Below are 19,140 nucleotides of genomic sequence, written 5' to 3' on the forward strand. Positions count from 1 at the left end.
GCGTGGGTGAGAGGAGAGTTGCGGCAGTCAGCAGGGGGGAGCGGTGGGGGAGAGAGGGAGAGAGAGATCTCCCCTCTGTTCCTCCCCGCTCCCCCCTCCCGCCGCTCCCCGCCGGCAGCCGAATCTTTGCTCCCGAGCGGGCAGGTACTCGCTAAGGGGAATGCTCGATCAAGTAATTGCCCTTAGCGAGTATACTCGCTCATCTCTAGTGTTGAGGATATTTGGGCTGTGGTAACATCTACAGTATCTTCTGACTACTATTATTTCTGGATTTGTATGTCGTCTGGTTCATTGCATCTTGTTTAACATTATACCATATATATTGCTATTTGAAGCGCTGCGGAATAAGTTGGCGCTATACAAATAAAGATTATTATTTATTGCATTTAGCATTATCACTGTTTTCTAACTAGGGAGAATCAAGGTCGATCTAGGCTCCTGATGTGGGGGTTGCCCTCATCAAGGCGAGTGCTCTGCATTAGTAGGTTAGGGTCAGATTTTTGTCTCCCTTACTCTTGGGTTTCATTATTAAGATTTTGTGTTCTGTGTTAATAGATTGTGTATATACTAGTCCTCCATGGATAACAGATTACATACGATCCAGATGAGATATTGTGTGTCCAGCTCAGACGAGCTTCACTTACACGTTTCTTGCCCAAAGGCCCTGCAGCGGTCACGTGACCTTCATCGTTCATGTGTCAACAGCATGTGACTACAACAGTAGCCTCTGGCATTGGAGCAGCGGCACATTGAAAGGGCAAGTAAAGTCTTTCAATTTCCTCTTTTCACACAGTTATTTGACCTCTGGCCATTTTTGAAAAATGTCTGAAAACCCCTTTAATTCAGCATCTGTGGAACAGGCTTGTTCCCCAGATGCTGACATCCCTGGTATTACTGACAGTTCCTTACCATCTGATTTCCCTTAGGAGGAGGGAGTTCATTCCACTTGGAAAATAAATCATCTTTTCCGTAATCTGTAGAATACAAATATTAATATTCGGGTGTTCTATATATTTCCACCCATATCAGTAAGAAATCTTTTGAATTCTTTTTCGCTTACCTTTTCTTTGACTGACTTGATAAGATCCTTTTCGAAATGCCTCAAAGCAACATCTTGGTGTTCAATGCCCATCGTTATCACAAATAAGGAGTCTGAAAATAAAATTCAAATTGTAGTTTTCAACAGAGGATTCATTGGGGGAGTTACTGCTGCGGAGAGCAGCAAACAAAAAAAAAAGTGTGCAAGCGTGCGAGTGTGGTTTGCTTAAAGTGTGTGACTTAAGAGTGTATGACTGCGCCCTCTCCTCCATTTCTACCCATACCCAGAGGCATAACTTGTAGATTCGGGGCCCCCATGCAAAATCTGTAACAGGGCCGTCCAACTATAATGCTTTATTAATACTACTAGGCTCCTTATATGGAGAAAATAGGCCTTATGGGCCCCCTAAGGGTCCTGGGCCATCATGCAACCGCATCCCCTATAGTTACGCTGCTGGGCAGAACAATTAGTAGGGATATATGTAATATAAAAGAAATAATTAAAACCTTCTAAACTATATGGTCACTAATGCTAGAAGTCTGATCAAGAAGGTTCAAGAATTGGAAGTAGTAATATCTGAAGAAAACGATGTCATAGTGGGAATAACTGAGACCTGGTTGGATGAAAACTGTGACTGGATGGTGAACTTACAGGGTTACGGTCTGTTCAGAAGGGATTGTAAAACCCAGAAAGGGGTAGGGTTTTTCTTTATGTCAAGTCCTGTTTAAAGCCCACACAATGGGATGATATATATGAAGAAAATGAACATGTAGAGTCTCTATGGGCAGAAATATATGGAGGGAAAAACAAAATCCTCATGGGGGTTTTCTGTAGGCCACAAAGTATAACAGAATCCACTGAAAATGTATTACTAAGGCAAATAGATGAAGCAGCAAATCACAATGAGATAATTATTATGGAAGACTTTAAATTATCCGGATATAAACCGGGAAGCTGAACTGAATCGTATAAAAGGTAACAAGTTTATGTCAATAGTTAAAGATAATAACCTTACCCAACTTGCACAGGGCTCTACTAGAGGGACGGCCAGCCTGGGCTTAAAGGGGTTGTCCCGCGGCAGCAAGTGGGTCTATACACTTCTGTATGGCCATAATAATGCACTTTGTAATATACATTGTGCATTAATTATGAGCCATACAGAAGTTATAAAAAGTTTTTTACTTACCTGCTCCGTTGCTAGCGTCCTCGTTCCCATGGAGCCGACTAATTTTCGCCCTCCGATGGCCAAATTAGCCGCGCTTGCGCAGTCCGGGTCTTCTGCAGTCTTCTATGGAGCCGCTCGTGCAGAATGCAGGCTCCGTGTAGCTCCGCCCCGTCACGTGCCGATTCCAGCCAATCAGGAGGCTGGAATCGGCAATGGACCGCACAGAAGAGCTGCGGTCCACGGAGACAGAGGATCCCGGCGGCCATCTTCAGCGGTAAGTATTGAAGTCATCGGAGCGCGGGGATTAAGGTAAGCGCTCCGGTAAGCTTTCTTTACCTCCCTGCATCGGGGTTGTCTCGCGCCGACCGGGGGGGGGGGGGGGTTGAAAAAAAAAAAAACCCGTTTCGGCGCGGGACAACCCCTTTAATGTTAACCAACAGACTTGATAGTATAACAGGGGCGCAGGTCAAGGGTGGGGGCATCTGGGAAATGGTGACCATAATATAATAAAATTTCCACATGTCTTTCGATAGGTGTTTTGTCAGGGGCTATAAAAATACTAAACTTTAGTAAGGAAAAGTTTGATCAGCTTAGACATGCCCTTAACCTTATCGACTCGGACAATGTCCTCAGAAATAAGAGTACAGACTAATGTTGTTTGTCTTGATCGGTACCTCAATTTTAGCAAAATTTAAATCAGGCGAGTCCAACTTGATTTTTTTGTCGGGGAACATCATGAGAAAAATCCAATTTCCCATAATGCCTGATGCAAAGGTCAGCATTTGGTCAATCAGCAGCCAGGGCGCCTTGATGAGGTCACCAAATGTGTCCTCCACCTGGCATATGGGAGCAGTTTCATAGGACACCTGAATCACATGACATAGCCATATATAACATAACACAGTAATATAGGCATTTTGTAACCAGTGTCCATTTTACAGTTGAACACATGACAGTGAAGATGTATCCTCTTTATATGCCTATATAACATGCAGTCTGTTAGGGCCAAATGTTCTACAAAGGGTATATAGCTGCTAGTGTGAAAGCTTGTATACTGGGGTTATATTGGAGGGACCAGAGAAAGAAGCTGCATTGCGTTTATATGCCTATATAAAACGAGGTCTGTTAATAGGGACAGATAATCTGCAGAGGATATATTGCTGCTGGGTATGGAAGCTTGTATACCAGCAGAGAACTTCAACAGGGTTCTCTTGGAGGGAGCAGATAAATAAGCTGCATTGCGTTTATATGCCTATATAAAACGTGGCATGTAAACTGGGAGAGGGTATATTTCTGCTGCTGTCAATGTATATAGCAGCGAAACAGATGGACACTACGCTTTGTCATGGGGAATATTGCAGTTCTTTGTTTATGGCCTCAGACATCATTCAGTCACAAGTTTGGCCACTACAAATTATTTGCAGGCCTTTCGCAGCTAGCAGGGGGTTTGGGGAATTCAATTACGCTGTGCCAAACGGGGACAAATATAAAAGTTGTACTGTATGGCATCTGTTCTCACATATCATTCCACCCAGGGATTGCAGCCTAATTAGTGGGGGGTGGGGTTTAATGTTAATTTGAAACAAAAGGAAAACCAAACAGGGAAACAGTAAATACAGTGTGTGGAAGCAGTCTCAGGCATCGCTCAAACTCGCCAGTTCGGCCACAACTAAATGTTTGTAGGCCTTATGTAGGTAGCAGTGGTTTTCTACAAACTACAAAAAGTTAGGTGAAAAGTTTCATAAAACTACATTAAAAAGTAAAAAAAAAATAAAATAGAATAAAAAGCAGACATGAAAAAAGCAAGGGATGGAGGACGTGTTGGTGGTTGCAGGCCAACAGCTTCACGTTTTGCAGGGGGTGAGAAAAGCCAAAGGTCATTCCTTAGAAGTGGTTCTGCTCATGTGTTGCATCCACAGGACATCTCAATACCACCAACTCCTCTTCTCAGTCGCAGGCACATAGCAGTCAGTCTGCACTAGTTGCCCATGGGCATCACCCCTCTACTTCACCCCATGCCAAATCCCTCACACCATCCAAAGCAGTCCAACCGGATCAATCTGAGGAGCTGCTTGATGATTCAATGTCATGGATGTCATCTGGGCAGTCCAAACAACACGATCAGGCTGCTGGTTTCAGAGCCAGGAGTGGGAGACTGAGAGCAGAAGTTGAGCCGCCACCATCACTACTGCCATCTTCACAGTCATTGACATCTGCCCTATATTCCAGCATGTCCAAGGTCAGCAGCCAGCCTTCCATCTCCCAGCAATGGGAATGTAAAAAGAAAAAAAATAATAAAAAAATACCACCCCAATCATGCACAAGCACAGAGTCTGAACACAAGCATTGCACAGCTGCTTTCAATGGAGATGCTGCCCTTCAGGCTAGAGGACACATGGGACCTGTCCAAGTCACCACTGGGGGAACCCCAAAATGTAGATTACTTTAAAAGTCCTGTCATTCATGACGCCACCATTCCTTCCTCTGTGGTGAATCCAGATGGTGAAATAAGTTATCCACACACAGGGAAACGTTTAAGGAGCAAAGCCGGGAATGGTCAGCAGTGCTTGTTTACTTGAGAAATTATTTACAGTCCAAAGCAGTAGATACACACGCCAGCAGGGAACGGTGCATAACACAAAGTGGTGAGACAGGGAGGAAATCACAGGATCACAGAAGAATACAAAGTCCAAAGCTATGTGCGGGGTTCTGTTCCCGGTCACTCTTCTCTACTCTCTTCAGCCCTATACCGGTCAACACTCACGTTTGGAAGCAGAAAGCACTCAGCGCTGCTGCTTGGCAGTTCCACTCTCTCTCCCTCTTCACTCACAGTGTTTTAGAGCCAACACTGGCATCTCCTGGGTAAAGCAGACCCAGGGAAGGCTGCTGGATATCTCTCAGCCTCTTCCATTCCGGACCACACAGAACAGATGGTGTCTGTGTGGCTCACTTGCAGAACTCCAAATGCTCCTGTCTCTTGCAAGACCAGAACAGAACTCCTTGCAATCACATATACATAGCACGATCACATGACATACAACAAGATACATTTTCTAGACATCTCACATACCAGACAGTTAACCCATTCAGTGCTGCAGCTATGCAATACGCATCATATTCATGCAACATAAAAGACACTGACAACACATAGGCACCGGACAAATGCATGCATACATTATGGAGGGGCCCCGTTAACTCCGGTCCACTACACATGAAATTGGTCCCAATACCAACACGAACTGGCTATTCCACTGATCCCTTATACAGACAATAAATGGGAAATTTTTTAAAAACATCTTAAAACGCTAACGGTCAGCAGTTTATACCTTACAAGAATAAAAAGGTTAGGAAAAATTCAATGTGGCTCAATAAACTAAAGGAAAGCATTTAAAACTACTAAGATAAGAAGGCAGTAAAGAAGCACTAAAAGGTGTAAGAAAAAATAACATGCAAGTGGCTAACTATACAGTCTTTTGCTGCATCAGTTTTACATACGGACTTTTGAAGTATATCCTGGACTGGCCATGGGTCTTTGGACCCATCAACTATGTAAAGTAATTAACACAAGAGCACAAAATGCGATGGCAAACGGATCTGGATAAGTTGGGGGCAGAAAAGTGGCAAATGAGATTTAACACTGATCATGTAAGGTTCTGCACATGGGCAGGGAATACATGTCACCATTACATACTAGATGGGAAACCACTGTAAGCTCAACTTTAGCAACCAGTGTCAGGCAGCTGCTGCCAATGCAAATAGGATTATGGCGTTCTTGTTCTTCCTCTTTACAAGTCACTGGTCAGACCACACATGGAATATTGTATACAGTTTTGGGCACCGGTACTCAAGAAGGACATATCAGAGCTTGAGCGGCTACAAAGGCGGGCAACTAAAGTAAAAAAAATGGAATGGGCGGACTACAATACCCAGAGGGGATATCAAAATTGGGATTATGTTGTTTAGATAGAAGATGGCTGAGGGGCGACCTAATAACTATGTAAATATATCATGGGACAATACAGAGTTCTCTCCCATCTATTTATACCCACGACTGTGACTGTAACAAGGGGGCATCCTTGTCTAGAGGAAATAAAAGTTTTCTACAGTGACATAGAAGGGTTCTTTACTGTAAGAGCAGTGAGACTATGAAACTCCCTGCCTGAGGACTTGGTGATGGATGGCGAAGTCACTAAAAGAGTTCAAGAGGGGCCTGGACGCCTCTGTTGCATGTAGCAATATTTCAGGTTATAGACACCGATGACTTCAGAAGGGTTGTTGGTCCAGGAATTATTCTTACTGCCAGACTTACTGTAGGGTCGGGAAGGAATTTTTTTTTTCTCCTAAATGAGGAGATTTGGCTGTAGAAACCTACAGGAGCACTCCACCCGTTTTCTCTCTAAACCTCAGGAATATCTTCAGGAAGAAATCAAAGCAGAATACAAGATAAACTTTTAGGGCTCATTCCCATGGTGGTATGCAGAAGATGCCGTTTGTATCACGCAGCATTTTACCGCCACGTGAGACAGTGGGAGCCGGCTAACACTGCGTACGGCAGCGATTATGCACTGCACACGACAGCATATCTCACGCATGCCGTCATGTACATCGTGACTAGTTTCTTTTAATTCCTTGCTCTCTCTCATAGTGGCATTGAGTATTCAACGCCGCACGTACGCAGTGTATTACGTATGTACAGCATTTAATACAGAACCAGGGGCATAACTATAGAGGGTGCAGGGGATGCGGTTGCACCCGGGCCCAGGAGCCTTAGGGGGCCCATAAGGCCTCTCTTCTCCATATAGGGAACCCAGTATTATGAATAAAGCATTATAGTTGGGGGCCCCGTTACAGGTTTTGCATTGGGGCCCAAAAGCTTCAAGTTTTGCCTCTGTGCAGCATGCTTTAGGTATGGGTACAGATACAGATAGAAGGGGCGGCCCAGCTCACCTTTTGCATCAGGGCCCCTGAGCCTTTAGTTACGCCCCTGTACAGAACCCATAGAGAACAATAGGGCTGTACATGCGTAATATGTGGTGAAATGCAACATGCTACTTTCTTTTCATGTGTGTATTATACGCAATGTCTATACGCTAATGCGACTCGATCAATGAAAAATCAAAGTACTTTCATTGACTCCATTCACTGCGTAATACAGGGAGGAATTACACTCATGGGAAGGAGCCCTTAGATGTTAAAAGAATTGAAGGTAAAGTTAGAAAAAAAAATTCCTTGCACAATCAATACTTAGATCTTCTAGTTGGATGAATAGACTTACATGTACGTTATTAGACAAAACTAGACAGCACATAATATTTACTCACATAGATATCAGCATTGAGTTCTTACTGACCTCCTGGTTGGTGGAGAAATTCTAAATCAGATTGATTCGCAGAAAAATAAGTTACATCCTCTTCATCTAATAGAGAAAAGCACATTTTTCAAATCTCATTGCAATGTCAAGTGCTTACCAGTTTGCCGAGGTAATAAAGAAGATATACTTACCTAAATAATTCCTTGGTTGACCTTTAGCAATCTGGTGAATATCGGCATCTGAATTTGTTTGGTAGGAATATGTGCTTTTTTCATTTCCCTCAGTGATCAACTGTATAGTGGTTATGTCCAATTTCGAGCTAGCTGTAGGTTGAAGATAAGGCTGGGAAGGGGTACCCTCTGGTTCTATACCGTCCAATGTTTTTGAAAAAATATTACTCCTTAATAACTCTCCATAATAGGACAAATATGATCCAGGCGTACTTCTAGGATGTGTGGATATATCTGAGGCTTTATCTAATAGAGAAAAGCACATTTTTCATATCTCATTGCATGGTCAAGTGCTTACCAGTTTGCCGAGGTAACAAAGATGATATACTTACCTAAATAATCATCCCTTGGTTGACCTTTAGCAATCTGGTGAAAATCGGCATCTGAATTTGTTTGGTAGGAATATGTGCTTTTTTCATTTCCCTCAGTGATCAACTGCATAGTGGTTATGTCCATATCCAATTTCGAGCTAGCTGTAGGTTGAAGATAAGTCTGGAAAAGGGTACCCTGTGGTTCTATACCGTCCAAAGTTTTTGAAAAAATATTACTCGTTAATAACTCTCCATAGTAGGACAAATACGATGCAGGCATACGTCTAGGATGTGTGGATGTATCTGAGGCTTCTAATTCATCATTCATGGTCCACCAGTCCAGCTCTTTGGTAGGTTCTACAATATCTCGTGTAATTTTATAGTCAACTGTCGGTAAACTCAAAATTTCTAAACTTTTACCAGAAAGATTTTGATTTAGAGTCACGATCATGTCCATCTTTTCGGCAATGTGAAGTGTGCTTTTAGAGTACATCAATTCAGTTGCAATTTCTAGGGTTGTGTGAGGAACCACAGTACTTTCAAGCATTGCTTGTTGACTAGGAACTACTAGAGGGCTTTGTGGAAATGAAGGATTAAGTGGTTCTTCTACAACATCCCAATATGTTGGTTGCACTAGTTGAGGGCCCAAAACAGAGGTTCTGGTTGTAGAAGATAAGAAAGGAGGTACAAAGCCGGAAGGAGCAACCTGTGATGTTGGATATGACTCTACATCATCAGGATCAGCAATGTCAGTTTTGCCTGGGATCTTATTTGGTAACTTCGTTGGAGTGAAGGATGGATGGAGAACACTTTCATAGGTTGGCAGAAGAGATTGTTCAGAAACTTCTAGAGGAGAAACAGGATCATCTAATACTGATGTTTTGTTCTCTGTGAATGAGGTTGTTTGATGATGTGTTTTTTCCGAGTAGTGCGAGTACGGCATAAGACTACTAGATGCCACTTGCCATGGATACTGTGAAACAGGTTGAGGTTTTCCATTGAAAGAGGATGTAAATTTAGTTAACATTTGTAGGGGTGTACTCGCTGCAGCATTTTTAAACATAGATGGCCCCATAGTTTGGGCTTTACCAAAATTCTGCATCTTCGGAAGGTTGATATTATTGGTGACAGTCAATGTTAAAAGTTCTGTATTGTCAGTTACATTAAGAGGCTTGCTTTCTGTGAAATCAATATGATTGACTGTACTGACGTTCGATAATGTTGGTGCAATATATTTGGTTAGACTGAAAGACATGACCTCTGGGAGCTTAATAGAACTTTCTACATTGACATTTTGGGTTTTAGACAGTTCTAAAGTCTGAGCTGTACCGAAATCTGGTACGATGACCTGTTCGGTAGTTGGATCAATGCTTAATTGCAATGTTTCTATAAACTTTGAGGTATGACTCTTACTGGAATATGCCATATCAGTTACAAGTGAAGGCTCAAGGAAATCTGTATTGAGTATAAGTGAAGGTTCTGGAGGATCAGTAGCATGGGTTGTAATTAAATGTGGGTCCCCAGGTGGTTCAATAAAGTCCGTTCTACTCAGATGTTGGCTCTCGGAAACTTTCACTTTATCAAAATGTGAGGCATCTTGGAACATAACAGTATTAGATGTGCCGAAATCTGGCATGGTGACCTGTTTGGCAGTTGCATCCATACTTAATTGTGTTGTCTCAAGCTTAGAGGCATGAATCTTACTGGAATATGATACATTAGTTAAAAATGAAGGCTCAAGGAAATCTGTATTGAGTATGAGCGCAAGTGAAGGATCTGTAACATGGCTTGCAAGGAGAAATGGGTCAATAAAGTCAGTTCTACTGAGATGTTGGCTCTCGAGAACATTAACTTTATTGAAATGTGAGGACTCAACAGTATCAGTCATGCTGAAGTGTGGAGTTTCATATAATCCAGTGGGGTTAATACTGAAATATAAAGAGGTTTTAGCTGTACGTTGGCCCAATTGAAGCTCTGTATCATCAACTGGATTGACATATATTGACTCGGCAAGTGGTCTGACCAAACTGTGTGTCAGAAGTAGAGTAGATTGGTCCGTACTGAACTGTTCCGTCTCCAGCTTCCAATCGGTTATACCTAAAGGTGTTGCATCAAGGAATGCAGTGTAATTTGTCAATGTTAAACTTGGGGTCTCTGAGGGCAATTCAGATTGATCCGTTTCCTGTGTCCAACTAGATTGTGAAATAGTTTCCAATTTTCGAACATAACTTGGATCTATTTTTTCTGCTGTTGGTTGGACTATGCTACCTTCATATAAACCAACATTCAAGGACTGTGTCACCGTTAGCAACTGGAACTTAGATGTAGTAGAAATTGCTGAAAGGTCTTGTTCTAAAGTCCTCGTAAAAGGTAATGCTTTATCTTCATAAGTGGTTGCTGTCAGTAGAGGGTCTACTGTGATAGTTGGCTGGTACATTTCCATAACAGAAGGTGGCTCTTGAGGATTTTGAACCTCAGAAGAATAAGGTATGATGGTGGATGAAGATGGTGCTAATACAGGATGCAGATGGGATTCAGCTGTGGGCCTCTTATCAGGAATTAGAGTTTGTATAGCATTGCTGGTCGATATATTGTGTTGACAGCAGTTCCTAGAGTCAGTATTTGGTCCAAGGGCAGGATCAGGAAAAACATAGTATCTTCCATCAAAATATTTTTTAGAACCAATATTTGAAAAACTGCGCCAAAGTAGCACAACACTGACTGCCGAGGCCTCGGTGGCAAAAACATGGGTATGCTTATTCCAACAGGCATAGACAATTGAGTTTTCTACAGAGGATGATACGCCTTCAAATATTATTTCATCGTGGTTCTCACTGCAGGTTTTATTTGTTTGGAAGCCAGTGATGTAGATGACAATGTGCTTTCCTGGAGCAGCCAACACAGTCCAGTTACACCATAGATTTAGATCTACATTCCCATACAAAACTGGAGGAGAGAATGTCCCGTGGTCTTCAAGGAACTGCAAATGACAACTTCTTGCAGGCACAAAGGCCAACACAGAAGAAGGATTAAACTCTGGAAAGGACAGAAAATAATGAAGCTCACAAAATCATACCAAGTCACAAACCTATCTATGAAAAGTGTTCAGTAGATTATAAAAAATAAATCTTGTTATTTGTATAGCGCCAACTTATTCCACAGCACTTTTAGGTAAATTATTTATTACCCCCATCCCAGCAAGCTGGGCACTCATTTTACCGACCTCAGAAGGATGGAACCTTGCAGGGATTGAACGCTCAACCTTCAGGTGGTATGCGAGAGCTAAGGACTGCATACTGCTGCCTTAACACTCTGCGCTAACACACTTTAGACAACCACTGGAGATTATTTAGTAGGGGGGAATCTTGACTGTTCAACAGCTGCCGTTAAGGCCTCATGTCCACGGGGAAAATCAGGCCCACTACGGATTCTCCATGGAGAATCCGTAGCGGGTCCCTCCTGCCCCACGGACATGAGCGCTGAAAATAACAATAAACTTACCCGCAGCGGACCGGGCAGGTCTTTTCTTCTTCGCAGCCGGATCTTCTTTCTTTGGCCGGCGGATGTGCTCGGCACGCTGGCGGCGTGAGGCGCGCATGCGCCGGGCACATCCGCCGGGCCGAAGAAAGAAGATCCGGCCGCGAAGAGGAGAAGACCTGCCCGGTCCGCTGCGGGTAAGTTTATTCTTATTTTCAGCCCTCATGTCCGTAGGGCATGTCAATTTTTTTTCATGCTCCATATTTTTTTTAATTCCCTTTTATTGACCATGCGCGGGTATTTATCTACCTGCGGGTGGTCAATGCATCCCTATGGGGTGTGGATCCGCGGGCGGGAGAACAGTTAAAATCTGTGGCGGATTTTAAATTCTTCTTTTCCCCATGGACATGAGGCCTAAGGGTAAAAAGTATTGGCAGTATTATAGTTTTAACCCTTTCCATTTCACTGTCTGACGACATTCTGATCGAAGGCTGTACAGCTCTGATGTCGGAAGACGTCCGGCAGGGTATTCTTACTGTATATTACTGGCCGCAGTACTGGCTCTAGCCAGCAGACAGCGCCATTGTATAATGGCAGAAAGAGAAAACCCTCAATCCAAAATTGGTTTGCAAAGGGTTAAGATGCTGAAATAGGGAATTTTAAGTTTAAAAATGCTTATTTTTTTTAAATGTTTGCTTAACCCCTTCCTGCCCCAGCCCTTTATCATTTCCATTTTTCCATCCCTGCATTCAAACAATCATAATTTTTTACATGTTTCCAACTATTTAGTTAAATGAGGTTTTGTTTTTTGCCGGGCGAGGTGTATTTTTTAATAGTACTATTTAATAAAAAAATTATGATAGGTTAAATGAGAGAAATGTAAAAAAACAAAACAATTTTTAGGTTGTTCTAGCGTTCTCGGTGCAGTATAATGGCATGCTATCCTTATTCTGTGGGTTAGTACAATTACACTGCCACCAAATTTATAGTTTGTCACCGGCTTTTGACTCTCATAACTTATTTTCCTGTCAATGGACTCAACCTAAAGTTTTTATTATTGACATATTGAGGTACATACTACTTTTTGATTGCTTTTTATTCAGCTTTTTCTTGGACACCGGGTGTCCAAAATTCACAATTGTGCCATTGTTTGTCTTTCTGATAGCGTTCGCCATGTTGGATAAATAATCTGATATTTTTTTAAAATAAACTGGACCAATAAATTAGTTTTTAAAACAAATTTTTCTCTTTATTTTTCAAAAAACCTTTGTTACTCTAATTTTAACTTATTTTTTAGTCCTCCAAAAAGGCCCTTGATCACATGTACAATATACAGGGTTAGCTAAATTAAACTTCCCCCAATCCAGACACCTCGGAAAGGTGTTCTGCTGCTCCAAATGAGACAAAATCCTGACAACGATCACTTCAGACGATGCGTTCGCCACTTATGAATATTTTTGATGCTGTCGCTATGCAAATCGTGCTACATTAAATGTTCAATGTTTTCCCCCTTGTTGTGTCTAGTCTACCTTAGTAAATCTTGCAATGTGGTCACACCTGCTCTGTCTTGTTGCTCTGCAGTAATTCTGTCTCCTCTCATCATTTGCTCAGCATCAGAGGAGATACAGCAACTTCAGAAGCAGCCGCTCCCCATACATTCCCAGAGGAAAGCAAGACTGAGCAGGGGGAATACTTACTAAGGTTAACACAATAAAAGCAGCAGGTGGCGCTGTTCTAACGTCAGTCCTAAAACATCAGGTGATAGAACTTTTTTAAATAAATGTAAATACAAAAATATTTTAAATTATGGACTGGATTTAACTTTAAGCAAGATTTCCCAGTCTTTAAGGGCTCGGCTAGTTGTTTTCAACTGTATTATCTAATGCAATTTCATTAAGGTGGGATCCCCATGCTAATGTAGATCATGGCATCATATGTGGTCTCCCATACTGGAGCATCTACCCCTGCAATGCCTCCCTTGGCCTGTGCCTGGTTAAAAAGGCATTTGCACGTTTCTGCTTTAAGAGTCCCCATTATTATGCTGTAGTAACAATCTGCATGCATATCGACTTACAGTATGAAAGACTTACCTATCTGGAAATCAGGTTCTTCAGAATGGCTCTCCTGTGAGGGAACAACATGACTACATTAATATGTATCCTGAAGTGTGTCCCCCTTAGAAGACTTTAATTTTGGCTTATATACACAGTTATTAAAGCAAGGCCTAGGGGTACCCCTGCCATGAGGTGACCTTAGCCCGCTGCCTCAGGCGGCACTCTGCAGGAACTCAGAGGGGCAGCGAGTTGTCTCCCGGATGGTAATTAAATTTTTACCAGTCATATTAATGGCCGATAAAAAATAATTGCCAGCTGTGTGCCAGCCAGGCCACTACAGAGGACACTATAACTACTAAAGCTCCTAATGGGGTCACTATTACTTCTGTAGGCCCCTAGAGCCGATTGCTTATCAAGCCATGCCTGGAGAGTGTTTCATAGACTACTTGTCAGAACACTGTATAATGCAGTACTACGGTATTGCATTATACACTGTGAGCAATCAAGTACTCACAAGTTCAAGTCCCCTGTAGGGACTAAAAAATAATGTTAAAGTGAGTTTAAGAAAGTTTTATTAGAAAAAAATAAGGTATTAAAATAAAAAAACAAAAAAAACCCAAAACCACAAATCTCATTTTGTTATATTTATGACCAAAAAAAAATCTAATCAAAATAAAAACATATTTGGTATTATTACATGCGTAAAAGTCAGATCTAGCAAAACCAGGCATCATTTATCCTGCACCGTGAATGTTGTCTAGTATTTAAATACACAAACATCAGAATTGTGCTTTTTTGATCACCCAATCTCCAAGAAAAAAAAAAAAAAGTAGTAAAAAGTGAATAAAAAGTCCTACGTACTCCAAAAAGGTATCAATAGAAACACAGAACTAGGTTGCCAGAAAAATAAAAAGTTATGGCCGTCAGAAGACGGCAGCAGAAAAGAATTTTATTTTTCCCATCGAAGAGTGCATTCAGACGACCGTATATTGGCTGGGTTTTCACGCCCCACCGATATACGACGTCTGTCTCTGCAGGGGGAGGAGGCTGGAAGAGCCGAGAGCAGTGCTCTGAGCTCCCGCCCCCTCTCTGCCTCCTCTCCACCCCCCTGCACTATTTTCAATGAGGAGAGCCGGGATGGGGGCGGAGCTAACTCCCAGAACTTAGTCCCGCCCCCGTCCCACCCCCTCTCATTGCAAATAGTGCAGAGGGGCGGAGAGGAGGCAGAGAGGGGGCAGAGAGGGGGCAGAGAGGGGGCAGAGAGGGGGCAGAGAGGGGGCAGAGAGGGGGCAGAGAGGGGGCAGAGAGGGGGCAGGAGCTCAGAGCACTGCTCCTGCCTCTTCCAGCCTCCCCCCTCCCCCTGCAGAGAGAGACGCCGTATATCGGCTGGGCGTGAAAACCCAGCCGATATATGGTCGTCTGAATGCGCCCTTGTTTTGTAAAAGTAGTCCAGCAAAACAAAAATAAATAAACTTAGTATCGTCGCAATCGTACTGACCCATAGAATAAAGTTATGTCATTTTGCTGCACTGCATACGTTGTAGTAAAAGACCCTCCAAAGATGGCAGAATTGCATTTTTCCACTCCACTGAGAATTTTTTTAAAGTTCTTCAGCAAAAAAATTCAACTCAGCCCACAAAATACAAGCCCTCAGACATCTGCGTTAATGGAAAGATAAAAAGTTACAATTTTTTGAAAGTGTGGGGGTACACCAAAAATCAAGAAAAAAAAGGTGTTTAAAAAAAAACAAAAAAAACAAAAACATGTTTTACCTAAAAAGTTGAGTTAGCCAATATGTCATTTTCTGATGACATGTTTTCTTTACAGACGGTTGACAACCCCAATCCCCACCCTCGTACTTACGCTTTTCACACCACTGTAGCCAGAAATCCCATAGTAGTTTTCATTTGTTTCTCCTTTCAGCACAAAGAAAAGCAAGAGCTGACAAGCCATCCAACATGGCCTCATCGTGGAGATGCTTTGTGTTCATCAAAAACTACAAATATTGCAAAAAAGTGAAAATGAATACAGGATTGCCTCTAGTGGAGAACAAGTGGTATTACAAGTCACTCTCTTCATGAATCTCGCATCTCGTTTTGCATTCTTCTCTGATTTTTAGAGACTTTACTGATAACGATATCAGAGCTGCGGGCCGAGTACATGCAGCTCACAGGACATCATGCTACATACATGATCTTCCAGTCTAAGGACAGGTAAGGGTATGTTCACGCGCTGCTATATTACTTTATGCTGCTGATTTCCTACACAGGGTGGGGATGGGGCCTTTCCCACGGGACAGAATTACGCCTCAGCCAAATCCGCGAATTCCACATCAAGATCTGGTCTAACTGCGGATTTTGATACAGAATTGCAGGCAGGCTTTAAGCCATTTTCAATTCCGCAGGCAGCCTGCAGATTTTGGCGCAAGATTTACCGCAACTTGTGGCGCGTCACACAGCCTATTCCATCCAGTGTGGACTGTCTCTTTAAAATCCCATCCGCAGGGGTTATACTCTGAATACTGCACATTTCGTTTAATTACACAGAGGAAAATCTGCGACATTTCCAACCCGCATGAACGTACCCATAGTAAAAACGGTTAAAATGCTCGAAATGACTAATAATGCTTACATAGCGCCAGCTGTCATCTTTTCCCAGCATTCCCTCCATTTTTTCCAGTTTCCATTGAAGTCTATGGGTGCTTCTTGCGTATTTCCAAATATGACTGAAACTGGTTGCGTATGCGCCATTTTTCCCATCACGATTTTTTTATGCGCCTAAAAATCGTTCATCTGAATGAACACACTGGAATCCGATGTTTCGGATGGTTGCGATTTTTGGGCGTTTTTTTAATACTGCTAAATACCTGCGTAAATACGGTTGTGTGAATAAGGCCCTATATTGCGTATCGCACACTTGAGTGTTCAGACATAAAGAGCAGAAAGTCAAGATCTAACAAGTCTTCACTCCCTGAGATACTCACAGAGACGCCAAACTTCCCATGTCTCCCCTGATGTTACTAGGACCCTTCTGACCTGATCAGCAGCTCAGCAGCCACACCTGACCCGGCTAATGCCGGCCGTCCAACCCAACTCGGGAAGTAGTTAACCCATTGTGCATCACAGGGATGCAATCAGGAATGATTCTGCGCAAACATCCAGCTGGGCTAGGGACCTTTCACATGGGACGGAATGGGCCGCGCCACGGTATATTGCGCACCAAAATCCGCAGGCTGCGTGCAAAATTAAAGATTGGCTTAGGGTTCGTTCACATCAGCGTTGGGGAACTTTGTGTTCCTGCTCGGTTTTGGGAGCAGGAAAACAGCACCCTTTGGCCGAATGGTTACGGAATGAAATAGCGCGAACGGCCCCGGAACGAAACAGAGCGAGCGACCGTCCATTGACTACAATGGGGGTCCGTTCGATTTTCAGCCAGCACACCGGCATTTTAGTGGAGCTTACAGGACAAAATAGGTTACTATTATGTTCTGTCTACCAGCGGCAAATTCCGCAGTATTTCCGCCCCGTGTGAAAGTGCCGTTAGATCTGCAGATTTTGGTGCAGAATTCCACAGCTGTGGATTTGGTTGCGTCCTGTGATGTCATTCCGTTCCGTTTGAAAGACTATGCTCGTATATCCCCGATTTTTTTTTTTTTTATACAAGTGCGATGCGCTTTGTCAGAAAAAACAATTGCATCACGCCACTTGTGATTTTCACGTGCGTAAAAGAAAAGCACGTTCTTCCAATAGTAAAAAAACTAAAATTGGGAGCGATTTTTGAATGGAATCTCCCCAAATAGGACATGCAGCGATTTTTCTACCTCGCAGTATCGCTAGGAGAGAAACATCAACCATGTAAATTAACCCATTAAAGTAATGGATTATTTTTACATGTAATTTCTGTGCATCTCGCAATGAAAATTACTAGAAATAAGCGAGCATACTCGCTAAGGGCAATTGCTGGAGCGAGCATTGCCTTTATCGAGTACCTGCCCGCTCGAGAGAAAAGGTTCGGGTGCCGGCGTGGGGGAGCGGTAAGTAGCGGCAGTCAGCAGGGGGGAGCAGGGGGGGGGGGAAGGGAGAGAGAGATCTCCCCTCAGTTCCGCCCCTCTCCCCCGCAGCTCCCTGCCCGCCGCCGGCACCCGAACCTTTTCTCTCGAGCGGGCAGGTACTCGCTAAAGGCAATGCTCGCTCGAGCAATTGTCGTTAGCGAGTATGCTCACTCATCACTAAAAATTACCCATCCGAGTGCAATGACTCCATACATCACGCACAAAAACGCTCCCGCCCGCGTGAAGCCTTATACGTGCAGACGAAACCATTGATTTCAGTGTTTTAGCTTTGACTAGCGGAATTCTTGTGCGGTAATACTACATGTGAGAAAGACAGGGCAGGACCTACCTTCCGCTTTTTTTTTCTCAAACTCACGCGGAGTTTAAGTAGTCAGAAAAAAAATGTAAAACCACTGGTAAATGCGTAATACGCTCCGTAGCGGCAAGCACATTAGCACGCGCGCCCTTTGGCCTCCTTCAGTCGACCGTATGCATTTTTACGTTCGCCCTGTACACTGTATAATCACTTGAATGAAGGTTTGATGCGATCGAATCCCGATCTCTACTCATGTTTTTCATGCCACTCATGGCTGCTGCGTGAATATTAAACAATACGCAGAAGCGATGGAAACCAGCAACCGCTATAAACTGCTCAAAATGACCAATAATGCGTAATTGCGGCCGGCTGTGTTGTTTTCCAAATGTTGTTCGCAGGGTAACTCCTCCCCCTCCCTTTTTCCCTGCTACCATAGAAGTCTATGGGAGCTTGCTGCGTATCACGTTAATAGATAGGGCAAAACCAGCTACCGAAAACGGTCGCATAGGTGTCATCAGTCCTCTGAATGAACCCATTAGATTCCAATGCGTCGCATGGTCGCGTTTTTTCAGCGGTTTTTATACGTGGTGAAATCCCCGCTTAAATGCGGTCGTCTGAATAAGCCCTTCAGCTGATTTGAATTCCACATCAAGTCTACATGGAGGCATATAGATTTTGGTGTCGAATTTTCTGCGAACTGCGGCCAAATTCCAGCTTGTGAGTCACCGGCTGATATCGCGTTTACCAGCATGCGATTTCGCCGTGGATGCAAGGCGTTTTTTAAAATCAAAACCACCTCTCATCACTTTGGGGAAGTAGCGCTCCTCCGCCGCGGCTGTCAGCATCGCTGAGTATCTCCCATTGTTTTCAATGCAGCCTCTCACACAACTTTAGACAGCCACTTGATCGCGGTGCTTTGCCACACCGCGATTTTCGAGCGGAGTCTGTTCAATTTTTGGGGCGTTTACACACCTCATGATGAGGAACGCTAAAAAACGGCGATGCTGTGGCTGCAAACAAAAGTAAATGTGTGTGGGAGGCCTAAGGCTAGTTTCACATGGGCGATCGTGATTTTGCCACAAGAAAATCGTGGCAAAATCGCATTTTCGTTTCCGCAATTTTTGGGCATCAGCAATGTTACTTTTTTAGACTAATCTCGCATCACTTGCAAATCGCGCCATTTACT

This window comes from Eleutherodactylus coqui, chromosome 3 (assembly GCF_035609145.1).
Source record: "Eleutherodactylus coqui strain aEleCoq1 chromosome 3, aEleCoq1.hap1, whole genome shotgun sequence".
Lineage (NCBI taxonomy): Eukaryota > Metazoa > Chordata > Amphibia > Anura > Eleutherodactylidae > Eleutherodactylus > Eleutherodactylus coqui.